This window comes from Capsicum annuum, chromosome 11 (genome assembly GCF_002878395.1).
Source record: "Capsicum annuum cultivar UCD-10X-F1 chromosome 11, UCD10Xv1.1, whole genome shotgun sequence".
Lineage (NCBI taxonomy): Eukaryota > Viridiplantae > Streptophyta > Magnoliopsida > Solanales > Solanaceae > Capsicum > Capsicum annuum.
The window spans coordinates 92,185,139-92,200,493 of record NC_061121.1 but is presented as its reverse complement, the minus strand read 5'-3'; the positions used below and the strand labels follow the sequence as shown (position 1 = coordinate 92,200,493).

General features: G+C 31.5%; 1 long non-coding RNA gene across 1 annotated transcript; it reads right to left on the bottom strand.

Annotated features, from left to right (window-relative positions):
- Positions 1 to 11,506: 11,506 nt before the first annotated feature.
- LOC124888476 lies at positions 11,507 to 15,077 on the bottom strand. Its single transcript, XR_007046714.1, has 2 exons — positions 14,455 to 15,077; positions 11,507 to 11,869 (listed from the first exon to the last, which is right to left on the bottom strand). It is a non-coding gene; the product is annotated as an uncharacterized LOC124888476 (long non-coding RNA).
- Between the last annotated feature and the right edge of the window lie 278 nt (positions 15,078 to 15,355).

Genomic DNA, 15,355 nt, shown 5'->3' with positions numbered 1-15,355 from the left:
TCCATGAAGGTGGATGTGATGATTTCTTGATTAATGATACTAGTTTTATGGAAGTGATCTAATAGGATTGAACAGTTTATGCAATAGATTAAGTGTATTTGATTCATAATGAAGTATGATATTGAATGTATGAGGTAAAAAGTATGCCCAAGGTGATATAAGGTTGCGGTTTTTTCTCTAAGGCTATTATATGTTGAATCTGGCTAGTGGTACCGTTGAGTTGCTAGGTGGGGAAAGACTAGTTAGATGGTACATGGTGTTCTAAATGGCCAAGTTAAGAAGTTTTGACTAACAGTATGGAGCCTTTTGATATGAACTTGATACTCATAGTAGAGAGATATAAGTTTGGGGTTGCGATATTGGTAGGCTATGACGAAAGTAGCATGGTTTATCAAAGGCTTGGTGACGTCCATGTTAAGTGTTGGAATCTAAGTTTGAGTTTTAAGGGTTGAACTAATAGAAATAAGAGTAGAAGCACTAGAGGATATGCACTTCAACTATGGGGATATTCATGAAGATTCAAAGTTAGTAAGTGTTCAAGTACTATATGATGACTATTGATGGCTATAGAAAGATAGAGTATACCTCATAAGGTAGTATTAATAGTGGGTTTTCCACTTTTAGGTGTAGTCATTCGGGTTAAGTTCTATGATGTGTGTGTATGGTCGTTTTCCAGACCCTAGAGTGCAGTAAGTGTAGTTCAGTTTAAATTCTAGAAAGAGATCTCTCAAACTTAAGATGATGACTTGAAGCTAAGGGGGAGATGATAGGACGAATAACCAAGTCAGGCTCTCAAATTCTAGTAGTGATGCTAGTATGATATAGAACATCAGAAAATGAGGGTGAGGCTTAACCCATTCTCATCTCAGTATTTTTCAGTTATCCCAATATGTACTCATGCCTTACGTTTCAGTTCCATGATCATAGTTCATGTTCATGATATGATAGAAAATCATGTACTCTTCCAGTCTTAAAATAAGGAGTTCCAGTTCATTCAGTAGTCGAAATCACATTCCATATATTATGAACTCCAAATTGAGGTCATGCAGCTCATGACTCATGTACTTACGCTTTATAGTGTGCTCAGTTCCCATAACTCATGCTACACGCCAAATGATTGGCGAGATTCAACTTATAGCTAGGTATGCCCTTAATTCAGATCACTCTGATGAATCCCTGATGTTGATTCGCTATTCCTCAAGCCTCAGTTAAGTGTCGAGTTTTGTATAGTATCCTTCCATACTTAAAAGTTTTATGTTCTAACCTTTTAGTGACTCCTCCTAATGTAATGATAGTGGTGATGAGTAAATATTTTCTTGTTGATGAAAGATCATTGTATTCTTGTTTTAGATAAGGCGATAAGTATGAATTAAGATCTGGGGCCAAGTCTTAAATACATGTGATGGTTAGTGGAAATTGGTGTGTGTATGATCTTGGAGTAGCGCGTGGGAGTTGTATTAATAGTGTTTTAGAGAACTTGTGAAGTATGTTTTTATGGGTATTTATCTTGAAGTTCATATGTGGTTATAAAGATAGTCTTGAATGAACTATTGGGATTTAAGTGGAGGAACGCAATATGCGCTAGTGAATCCATAGTAAGAGATCAGAGTTAGTCATTGAATTGGTAAGGCATAATATGCGTAGGGTGAACTTTAAAAGGATATAGAAAGTTGAATCATATGGTTTGGACAATATCATAGTGTGGCATGTTGTAGTTTGTGAATTGGAGTTAGGCTTGATCACGGTGAGAGGATTTAAGCTACTATATACATTAGTAGAAAGATTTATAAATGTCCATATGAGAGTTATAAGTTGAATCAAATGTATATGGTATTTAAGGAGAATAGTATAGTTAAGGGATATTAGAGAAGTGGCTAAGCTTGAAAGAAAGAAGTTGTATTTCCTAAGGCCTGGTAATTCTATCCTAGTTTATGAGCTATATGTTTATATTCCATACTATAGAGTGATGTCATTGTTGTGATTCCATAGTTGGATGCATTGTGTAACTTATGCTCAAGATTCTTTGCTCCCTAATAGTACTAGAACTTCTTTATAGTGGGTGTAGAAGAGATACTCCAGTTATATATAAGTTTCCAGTATAGTTCAGCCTGAATAGGAAGAAATTCAGTTTAATAGTTGGGCAGACAAGTTGTTGTAGTTTTCCACCTTTTCACCCGGTCCTACTGTTCGAAGTTTCATGCGTATGACCATCTTAAGAGATAATATACTCCATCCATGAAAATTGAGAATTCAGTTCAATCCAAGCATCATGTTTTGGATTCATCTATTTGGTCATGACTCAATTCATAAGAGTTCAGCGCATAATCTTAAATTTTTCCAAATATTTTAACTCAGACAATGTAATACCCTTGTACGATCTAAGTCTTACTATCTTATGATTCGTACTTGCATAAGTTATCACTTCAAAATTCAATATGTATGATTGGATCATGAACATTTCAAGGGAATCCTAAACTTTCAGGACGAATCAACTTCTTAAAGAAAGAAAAGTGAAGTCAGCTCAGAATTCAGTTTCATGATAGAAGTTTAAATACTTCAGATCAGTTATGTCCTTTATTAGAAGGCACATCATGTCTGAATTATTCCATACCTTTAAGCTTCAACAAGTTCCTACCCATCATTCCGGGATGAATGATCCCAGGGGGGAGATAATGTAACACCCCGCATTCTGGGCTAGAACGAAAACCATCATTTCTATGCGTAGATGATCCAAAAGCCATAAATCCTATGCAAATTTGGTATTTTAATCAATTATGTTGTATGGAACTTATTTGAGCATGAATTGAGATCATAGAGGTCCCCTAACTCAAGGATGAGTTGAAAGCTTTCCTATCATTCGAGTTTGAGTGAGCGTCCAAACTTGGGTCAACTTCAATTGACCATAACTCTTTGTATGTAATGAATTAGGAGGCCGACTATATATCAAATGAAATTTCTTTGAGTACTCTTCCCAACACCACTAGCTTCACTTTAATCTGATATCGAAGTAGAAAGTTATGCTCATTTTACTTCGAAGTGTCTGTCTGCCAAAACGTGATGATGAGGCTGACGACTTATCATCTGTGTGATAGCCCGTCAAACCTAGTCATCATCCTAAGGTAGTGAATGGTGAAAACAAGCCCAAAAGTGACGACCTGGGTGATGACTTATCACCTGAGTGATGGCCCATCAACCCTAGTCGTCAACTGATGCAATTATGCAATTTTTTGGGGTTCCTTAGGGGTATTTTGGTCTTTTCCTCACTCCAAAAACCTTTCACATGAATTAAATCATCCCTTAAGTATTATTAATCAATCATTATCAGTTTTACAACATCAAAAACTTCCTCTTCACTCTCAAAATAAGATCAATTAGGGTTTTCTCCAAGAATAAGAAATTCAAGAAAATCAAGCCTTAAGTTCAAGATCTCCAAGAAACAAATCAAGATCCAGGTTTCATCTATCAAGATCTAGGTTCCATCTTTCAGATATTATAATTTAAGGTACATGGGGTTTATTCTAAAAGCTACATGGGCTTGGAAACACTAGAACATGATTTAAAGATTTTCAAGCATGATTTTAGAAAGGGGTTTTGAAATACATGATTTTACTATGCAATACAAATGTTCAAATGCATTGTTGATTTGGCCCTTAGGACTTTCCCCTTAAATTGATTTACATGTATATGTATATGTATGAAAAATTCAGATTTGAAGATTGTTTGAGAGCATAAATTATAAAATCCCTCTCTTTTGATGACTTTAAATTTGTGATCTTATTGTGAATGATTTGATATGCATGATTTATGGCTTGAAAATAGTTAACTCAAATACCATAGTATTTTGAGCTTGATTTAGAGATTTTGAGAGGGAGTTTCTTGATATAAATGTTTTTTGTTAAAGAGAGAAAGATTTGCATAAGATTAAGAATTTTGACATGACCACCTTGTATCATTTGAAATATTGTCAAATAGAGTTGCATACATGTGTTTACATGAGTATTTAAGGAAAGGGTGCTTCAAACTAATTTATTGATATTGTGGTCCCAATTTTATTTTTTGGAAACAGAGATTCTAATATGCTAATATTGGCTCAGAGTTGTGACTTGCAAGTCAATGGTATGACGATACCATAAGTATGTATGTCATAACAGAGTATGTTTTCATAGTATGTCTTCTGAGAATGTTTTCAGAATATGTTTTCAGAGAATGCATGTTTTAAAGAGTTAAAAATGGGCATAAAGAGGGTTAGGTGGTTACCCGAAGGAGGCTTGAGTTCAAGTAACTCTTAGCTTAAAACCGTATTTATCAATGCAGACAGTTATTATTGTACGCTGGAAATGGTCGTGTGGCGTAGTAGATTCAGAGACTCCGGCCCTTGTGGCACCCTTGGGTTGGGGGCTTGGCTACCGAGTTAATGGAAGATTTCATATAGCCCGTGGAATGACAGAATTGTAGGGTATACCACCTAGCGCAGAAGTAAAATAAAGAGTGTCACAGAGTTCAGATGATTTTACAGAGTCTTTCGAAAATGCCCACGAGATTTCTTACTATATGATATGTTTATGAACTATTTTAAATTGCTCTCATATATGTTGAATACAAATTATTATTTTGGATTTGATCTGCGTACTAGTATATTTATATTGACCTCCCCCTACCTCCCAGGGTCTAAAGTTTAGTTCAGAGGTCCTGCTAAGCCATAGAGTTTTCAGACAACAATAATGTGTGCAGTTGGTGAGCCTACTTTATTTCAGAAGGCCTATGTCTTTCAGATTATGTTACTTATTATGGTTTTGGTCTACTGGGGGCCTTGTCCCAGTTTTCAAATAGTTGTTATTTCAGATGTAGTAGAGATTTTGCAGACTGGTTCAGATGTTGTTTTGTTGATATTGGGGTTTTATCCTTCAATGTTAAATTAAATTCAGAGTATGACCATGTTTCCACATTCAGTTATATTTTCACATTTTATTTTATTATATGAATGTTGTGCATAATTACCAGATAGAGAAGGGCGTTTCGGTCCTTCATGGTTCAGGATGTACGTCACGGCCAGGCCCCAGTTCAGGTCGTGGAAACAACACTATTGATCAATGTTTTCTTTGTTGTTCCATCATAGTGTTAAGCAGTATCGGTCATGGTTAAAAAAATAAAAATTTGAAACAAGGTGGTTGAAAATAAAGAGCTAAGATGAAAATTTGAGACAAGATGACTTACATCAACCTTAATTTGATACCATGTAAGAATTGAAAAAAAAATTATGAATAATATATAATAAAAATAGCAAAAAAAATTCTTCTCCTATTTTTGAATGAATAATTAATTTGAACAATGTCCTATATAGACAAGTAAAGGAACCAAACAACCTAAGACAAAACCATTACTAAACCGACTTAGGAATTTCTAAATAAGGTCTAAAATAATAAATAGATATTCTAAATAAGGTAGGATACAGTCCTAAATAATATACAAGATACTAGAGAATATAAAATAATATCTTTAGAGATATATACAAGAGATTTACCTATGGCGTAAATAGGGAATAATATATACAAGGGTTTTTACTGAATATGGGCCAAACTAATATGTTAAGGTTGACCCAAAGTCGTGTACTACAATAACAAAACTATCAGTGAAATGAAATAGATAAACCAACCCGGTCTAATGAACCAACCCAGTATTATCATCAACAACTACAACATTAATATGTGAATTTTTTAAGTGTTGTTAACTAGAGCCACCACTTATGAATGATATCAAATTTATGATTTCTATAATATGTGAACGTCTACCAAAGTGTTTTGAATTTTAACTGTCGTTATTGAAATGTTTTCAAATTTATATTTAAGAAATAATTTAAATATGCACAAAAAAATTATCTAAAACTCTTAAACATTTTTAATTTAAGTTACTAAATGTTCATTTAAAATTTAAATATCCAAATTTTTAAATTTACAACTCTTAAATATTTTTGTTTTAACTATATTGTGCTCCTTTAAGCATAAAAATAAAATGAATTGATGTAGAACTTTTTCCCAACAAAGAAGGTTATTGTTGTTGTAATATAGGGTCATTTGGTTACTAGATAACAATATAGTTATTCATATATTATATTATGTGTAACTTTTACAACATTAGGTAGCTAGATAGAAAATAAGTTATTCATGTATAAAACTAACACAGTATTTGTTTACATTTTAAAATTTTGTATCACTAATACATTTATATGTTATGAAAAAATTTATGTGTTATTTTATGCATGATAGAATATGAAATGAGTTATACATGAATAAGAAATATATGAATAACTAAAACCTATATGACTAATGTCTGCATAAAATAATAGATTCTCTCATAACTAATTCTTATATTATTAAGGGGTTGTTTGGTTAGAAAAGAGTTATCCCAGAATAATTAATTTTGAAATTAGTTACCCCACCATGTATATAGGATAATTTATCTCATCGCTATGGTGTAAATAATGGGATAAATAATTTTGGTATTAACTAATACCTCACACCAAATATGAGAAAAAATACTCCTTTATTTTATCTTAAGATAATTTATCCCTTATACCTGATAACAAATGACCCCTTAAGAGTAAATGCATAACTCTAACTAGCTACAAAATAACCCATACGTAATCAAGTATAACATTTTGGTTATATTTCTATTTCCCACATCTTGGTACTTTCCCATATATTAAGAAATGTAATTAATAATTACAGCTTCCATCCAACACTACTTGTTCACTATACTTAAAATAGATGTCCAACAATACTTATTTAGTTTGAAAAATTAATGAATAATTATCCATTTTGTCCATTTTACCCTAGGTATTAAATATAATTCTTTATTCAAAACATTTTTCAAAGCAACAAGTTAATTATATTCAAAAGGTATTATGATAAATAATACATTTATTATTTATTATTTCTTAACTTATGTGCCAAGTTAATAATGGACAACTATTAATGTACGAAGAAAGTAATTAATGAGATAGTCTTAAATTTGAAATGGTAGGGATAAAAATGTCAAGAAAATCAGTCATTATTATAGAATTTAGGCCTTGGCTAAAAGTATTTACTCCCTATGATACCCCAAGTTTTTGGGATCTAGACCCATCAAAAGATATGCCATTGAATTAGTTTTTTAATGACACTAGTCTTGTAATGACCCTTCTAGTCATTTTCCATATTGCCACTTATCTTTGCTGTTAGGGCTTCTCTATAGCTTTCCTAAGTCATTTACAACTTGTAGGGACTGATCGTTCGGTTACCGGTTAGTTCATTTAGTTTTTAGAACCAATTTCTTATTTAGTAGTCTTCGTTGGTTTCAAATGGCCCTCGAACAAAAACTTTAGTAAAATGATCTTGGATGCAAATTTCGACAATACAAGCAGGTCGAAGATATCGATTTTAGATTGGGTAGACCTTTGATTTGGGTTTTATTACACCCGAACTCATTTTGACCTATTGGTAGAAAAGTTAAAAAATGAGAAATATGGGTGTGGGACCAATATTTGGTCTAAACGACCTTGGATTGAAAATCCAACTATGCCACTGCATCCAGAACATCGAATTTAGTTTGATTATATAGTTTATTTATGAAAATTGGATTTCAAATGAATCTCGAGGCATCGTTGCAAACTTGGAAAATTTCCAAGTTTGTTGGTGTTGATGTCATGACAATTGCGCAAGGTGGATGACGATCGTCCCATGGATATTGCAGGGATATAAGTACGATTACTTTAGCATGATAGCGACCTTACTGATGAAATTATGACACCTCTTCACCTGGTGGGGGTATTTAAAGTCTCCCAAGCTGCGATTTTGGTCATTTTCTCTTTACCCTTGAGAGCCAAAAGACCTTAATGGGTGAGATAATTCAAAATTATGTTGTATGGGTGAAGTGGAAGCTTTATTATCATCTATTAACGTGAATATCTTTGAATCTAAGGTAAGAATCCTTTGAATTCATGGTTGAGTTTCTTAGTTTTGACTCATAAGTTGAATTGCTTAATACCCTTTTCAACTCGATTGCCTTCTTCCTAGATTGAACTAATTCATAGATTAGATATCATAAAATGCTATGTGTGGGATGTTTTTTTAGTGTTGGAATCATTATTATTATATTTAATCTTGTTGGGCTAGTTTGGTGATGTTGGAATCATAATTTAGGTAGAGTTGACTTAAATGCCCTTGAGTCTAGACGGAGTTCCTATTATAGGATTAGTTATGGCTTACTTGATATCTAGAATTTGAATTAGACACCTTAGCCTAGTTTGGGGCATAGTTTTCCTAAATAAGAAAATTGAGGGTTAGAAGTAGGATTGTCCGACCCATTTAGGCCAAGACTTGTGTTAGCCATTGTGGACTTAGAGGCAGATATTAGACCTAGTTAAGACTAGAAAGTCCTTAGAATAAGTTTACCTTATTACTTGGTAAATTATGGTGATGTTTCCTAGATTATAACTTTTGACTTATGGCCATGATATTCCTTTTGGAAGTAATAATGGGCCCTTAGAGATGTTATTCTTCTTAGATATCATATTTAGCCTTTTAGAGAAGATTTTTCCCTCTTGGACTTAATGTTGGGCCTTTAGAGTTGTTAGTTCCTCTTAAATATGTTATTTGGCCTATAGAGAAGATATTTATCTTAAATGTGATGTTTGACCTATAGAGACAATATTTCTTCTTAGATATAATATACAACCTTAGAGTTGCCATTTCTTTAAGATATGATAATTGTCCTAGAAAGGTGATATTCCTCATAGTCGTGATGTATGACCTACTGACATGATATGTATTATAGATGTAATAGGCCTTATAGTTACGAGCTATGACATACTGATATATTATGTCTCCTAGATGTGAGATGCCTCCTAGATGTGAGATTCCACCTATATGTGAGATAATTATAGATATGCTATGACTTATAAATATATTTATAGATACGAGTTCTGGATATGTATATGGGCCTAAGGTCGTGATTATTACGTTGTGATTATTTCGGATACATTATTGTGCCAAAGGTCGTGTTATGATATGAGTTGGATATTCGAAAAGTGATTATCCTTATAAATGATACGGTTGTAGTTTATGAATAATTATATTTATATTTTTATGTATATACCTATCTCTACAGTATGGGATGGAGGAAGATATTGTATGATGTTTATAATTCCAATGATTGAATAATGATGATGGAATGCATAGATTCGGTACATTCAGGAGTATTGCATTAGTGATTGATACGATTCCGATTAGATTATAATCTTATTATTGTTATCACTGACTAAGGGCTAAAGCCCACTTTCGACCTTAAAATGGATTTCTCCATAATAATAGCTGTCTAACTTAATGAATAAGTTATATGTGTAAAAGAGGTTCATAATGATGTTTTGAAGATTTGATTGAGGTATATTCCAGTACTAAATTTGATAGTACTCTTTATTCCAATCGTAAGATATTCTGACCTTTTCTATACTTTTATAGAGATTTAGTCCCCGACGTTCAATCCGAGCAATAAACTTAAAGCTTTACACTCTTTAGCCATGACTTGAGTCCGTGAACCTATTATGTATCTATTCTTATGTGTTGATATTATGATGATGATGATATTGATACCCAACAAGGATTGATGATATTATGATGATGTGATGATACTCGACAAGGCTAGAGAATATTATGATGATATTGATACCTGATAAGGTTGGAAGATATTATGATGATGTAATGATGCCCGACAAGGACAGAGGATATTGTGATGATGATGTTAATGTCCACCAAGGCCGGAGGACGTTGTGATGATTATATACCCGACAAGTCCAGAAGTTGATTGTGATAATGATGGTTATGATGTTGATCATTATGATATTGCGAATTTTGTTGCATTCATTCTTATATATGTATTCCCTATCACCAGTATGCACCTATGTCTATCAATTGATATGGATGGTTTCATAGATATGGGTTATTCCTATTCCATATGTTTTTGTATGTGATTGAACCTTCTGATCTTGGGGAACTGGGGGTACGCATAGGTTCAGCTATGTATTTGGTTGTCTGAAATAGCCGATTACTCATGTTGTTGTTGATATTGTTATTATCATTATTATGGCTAGTTATGACAGATTGGTCATTGATTAGATATTGAGATTTGAGGTATGTTTTTGGTCTCTTCTATCTTATGATTGCATTATTATGCATGTTTATCTCACATTTAGATATATGGATTAGAAACCCTGTGTATGATAATACTAGATCTTACTTAGATTATAATAAGGCCTTAAAGTGAAGATATGATGATTTAGTTTATAGTTTGAGTTGACCTTATGTTTATACATATATAATACATATATATATATATATATACCTAGCTATACATAGCTATGGTACTATCCTATATCCTTCTTTCATTTGTTCACATTGTATATTTATTTCTTAGTCTCGTATATTGTTATATATTCTTCTTTTTTCTCTATTTATTCGTATATTGGCCTGGGATATATGGTATTGTGTTGACATTTATGAATGTGGCTGGAATAAGATAGTGCATCCTTAATATTTCCTTAGTCTTATTATATTAGACTCTTGGACATAGATAGGGTAGTTGTTTCTTATTATCTCGTTTGCTCGTTATATAATTACTGAACCTTTGGGTGCAGTTTCCATTCTATTTATATGTTGTATATATCTGCTTTATCTTTGGAGTTAAGTTGGTTGTTGCTTACTGAGTACTATTCATTTGGTACTCATACTACATTTCTGCAGCCTGCAGATCATAGTATGGGTTATCGACATTGATATGTGCGTCGTGCTTAGCAACTGTGGTTTAAATACTTAGAGTGAGCTCCTGATGTTTGGAGTATTACTTATCTCTCTCTCGTGTATTAGACTAGTCTCTATCACTACAAAAAAATGCTTATTACCTGGGGATTTTCATAGGGATAATGTGGTAAAATCCCCAAATAATTGGATTACCTGCTGATTTTCTTACCAATTAGAATCCAAAGGAAATACCTTCGTAGGTAATTATTACCTGTGGATTTATAAAATCCCTAGGTAATTTAGCTGCGAAAATAAATTCGCAGGTAATTATTACCTGCAGATTTATAAAATTCTTAGGTAATATAATTACGAAAATAAATCTGAAGGTACGTTATTTGCAGATTTATTTGTGATTAACTATCAAAATTTTGCATGAATTTTTTGGTAAATTTTCATAAAAAGAATTTTACCTACAGATTTTCAGAAAAAACTCATAAATTATTCCCCACGAAGATTTCCAAGTAAATCCAAAAGAAATTTAAAGGTGAAAATTTCTAATTAACAAAATAAAATTTCTTGCAGATATTTATGAAACCATTTCGCAAGAAAATTTGTATGAAATGCCCCAAGCAAATTTGCAAGAAAAAATTTTATCAAAAAAAAAATCATAAATATTTAGCATGTACATCCCTATGGAAATTCCCAAGTAATAATTCACACATAAATTACTGGAAATATTTCACAATTAGTCAAAAATCTATTCAAAACTTCCAATAATTTTAAAAAAACATCATTCGATACAAGTCTAATATAAACCATTACAGCTAACAAAAAAACATAATTCGTAACATCCGCATCAATAATGTATGATTCTTAAATGGTCCAAAATAAAATATTTCAAACTTGAATCCTCAATAAAACTATCAAGCATCATGGTTAGAATCACTTTCATTCTCATAAGCTTGGTTGTCTTCTTGAGATTGGCGTTCATCATTTGAAGATGATTTCTTGTATACATGTTTCATCAATAAGTCCAGTTCCTTTATCATCCTCCTTCCACAATTGATGCACTTTGAACAGTTAATATTTCTTGTTTCTTTCTGTCAAACTCATTTTGCATAAGAATATGTTAATTCAATCCATAAAAAGTGCTAAAAATACATTATTAGCATAAATTATATGACATTATAGTATCAAATAAAATTATAACAACCAACAAATATAAAAATGTATATATTAGCATATAAAGCATCATAAACTCAAAGTTGATTTTTTAAATTATTGTGACTTTTGTTATTACTTGTCTTATTAAGATAACAGAGGATGAAATTAGAAGAATAAGAGAACAAGAGGAAAGGTTCAAGTGGTGCCATGTATTTAACACTTAATGTGAAGAAAACTCTTTTCTTATTTGTTAAAACTCTGAACCCGGTCAAATGGATTATACAAGATACACTGCAATAGATTATACATTGTCAGGTACATTGCAATGGATTATACAAGAAGAGTTGCTCAATGGAAAATTCTCAAAGCAGAGATCTTTTCATATAACCAAACATATTTATTTTGTAACTATATTTTATTATTTTCAAGTTATTAGTACACATTTCAAGTGACTATACTTAACTATTTTCAAATCACAAGTTCGCAATTTCAAGTAACTACGCTTAATCATTTTCAAGTCATTACACATAATAATTTTCAAATAACTTATTCATACTTTAAGTCACTAGTACACATTTCAAGTCTCTACACTTAAACCATTTTCAAATAGCTAATTGACACTTTAAGTCACTATACTAAATCATTTTCAAGTAACTACATTTAACCATTTTCAAGTCACTACACTTGACCATTTTCAAGTAACTAATTCACATTTCAAGTCACTTCTTAATTATTTTCAAGTCACTAGTACATATTTCAAGTCAATACACTTGACCATTTTTAAATAATTAATTCACATTTCAAGTCACTATACTTGACCATTTTCAATTAGCAACTTCACATTTTAAATAATTATACCTAACCATTTTTAAGTAACTACTTCACATTTCAAATAACTATACTTAATCATTTTCAAGTCACTACACTTAATCATTCATTTCAAGTCACTATACTTAACCACTTTCAAGTAACTAATTCACATTTCAAGTAACTACACTTAATCATTTTCAAGTCACTAGTACACATTTCAAGTCACTAAACCATTTTCAAGTAACTACATTTAACTATTTGCAAGTCACTAGTACACATTTCAAGTCACTACATTGAATCATTTTAAAGTCACTAGTATACATTTCAAGACACTACATTTAATTAATTTCAAGCGACAAATTCGTAATTTCAAGTAACTTAGTTCACATTTCAATTAACTACACTTAACTTTTTTCTAATCACAAGTACACATTTCAAGTCACTACACTTAACCATTTTAAAGTCACAAGCATACATTTCAAGTAACTACACTTAATCATTTTCAAGTCACAAATTCACAATTTCAAATGACTACACTTAATCATTTTAAAGTCACTAGTATACTTTTCAAGTCACTATACTTAATTATTTTAAAGTCACAAGTATACATTTCAAGTAACTACACTTGATCATTGTCAAGTCACAAGTTCACAATTTCAAATGACTACACATAACCATTTTCAAGTAACTAATTCACATTTCAAGTAACTACACTTAACCATTTCCAAGTCACTACTATAAATTTCAAGTCACTACATATAACCATTTTCAAATAACTAATTTACATTGCAAGTCACTGCACTTAATAACATTTTCAAGTCACTAATGCAAATTTCAAATCACTACGCTTGACTATTTTCAAAACTAAGTCACATTTCAAGTCACTATACTTAATCATTTTCAAGTAACTATATATCTATGCTACATTCCATCAAAATACATTTAAACATAATTTTCAAGTACCTAAATTCAAAACACAATTCACTAATTGATAATTCAAGTAACTACACTTAAACAACTTTTAAGTCCCTAATTCACTTCATAAGCTACTAATTTACCTTTCAAGTAACTACACTTACACATTCTCAAATCACTAATTCACTTCTCAAGTGACCATACTTTAGTAAATTGAAAACATAAAATCACCTTTCAAGTACCTGCACTTACACATTTTCATGTCGCTAATTCACTTATCAAGTGACCACACGTCACTAAATTCAAAACAAAAGTTCATATCTCAAGTACCTAAATTCAAAGCACAAGAAACTATTTCATAATTCAAGAAACAATATATTGAATTGTCAAGATTCAGGGTTGAAAACTACAGTAAGTGATATCAGATTAAGTGATTATTAACTCCACTATTCTATGGGTCTTGCATCATCACGATGTACCCTTTTCTTTAACAAGTACATCAACATAAAATTAGAAATCAATTTACAGATATGTAGCTTAAATACATTGGCCAATGCCAAGTTGAAGCTACTGTTGTTATCCGCAAACTTAAATCCCTCATCAACTAGTTTTAAACCATATGTCATCAAATTGGAAAATGCTCAGTCAAAATTTGTGAGAGTATTGGTTCTTGGTCCACGGTATTATCTGAATCAACATAAACTAGTGTCTTTTCTTTGAGGATTTTTTTCATAGAAGATGAATAACCACATAAATCACTAAGCCTAGAGGAACAAACGGCAACATATGTTTGTACCTGGTTGGGAACTGGGTTCTTCCTTTTCTACTGAAATTCTTATAGAAACATCAACAAATCCCTGAGGTTTATTCGAGTTCTTTTTCAGCAATTGAAAGCTCCCGACTTCTTTAGTTGACTTTGAAACCTCAGAGTTCTTATCGTACTTGTCCAGAAATTCTTTCAAAACCACAGAAGGTGTTCCCATGAGTTTTTCTCTAAGAAAAATAGGTTCTCTACTATAAACTTTAACATGGAGGGCCAAATCCTGGAGAGAAGTATCAACCAACATTGAGAATTTTGTTTACCAAATAGGATTTGCATTGCCTGAAGAATCACTATGGGTATGCTGATGCAAGTTTACATCCATTAGCCAATGTCGGAGAAGGAGAAATGGGCGGCTGTAATGGTAGAGTTTAGAGAGAGAAAGTAAAGCGTAGAGAGAGAAGGAAGTATGACTGTTGTTTTGGGTATTTTAAAAAGGAAAGAGATGAAGAATCAATCTCACTCATTGATTAATTTGATTTATGACTGAGATTTAAAGTTACAAGATATTTAAAATTGGACCATAATTGAATTGAAGAGTTAAAATTAAACTCAAGTGGGCAAAATCTATATTAAAATTCTCATAAATTGGCAAAATTAAGTTAACAATAAATAAGTTGAGAAAATTAAATAAACAAATAATAAAAAAAGGGATTTCTCTAATAAAAATAAATGAATAAATAATAATAATAATAGCGAAAACTAAATAAGGTATTTGTAAATTGTGAGTGTGCATATGATAAATATTAATAAAATTATGTAAAATAAATAAATAAATAAATAAAATATTGTATTTGAATTAAAAAAACTATAATAAAAAGTAATAAGAAAATAATTTGTATATTTTTAAATCATGGGTGCGGCATGTCGTTAATTG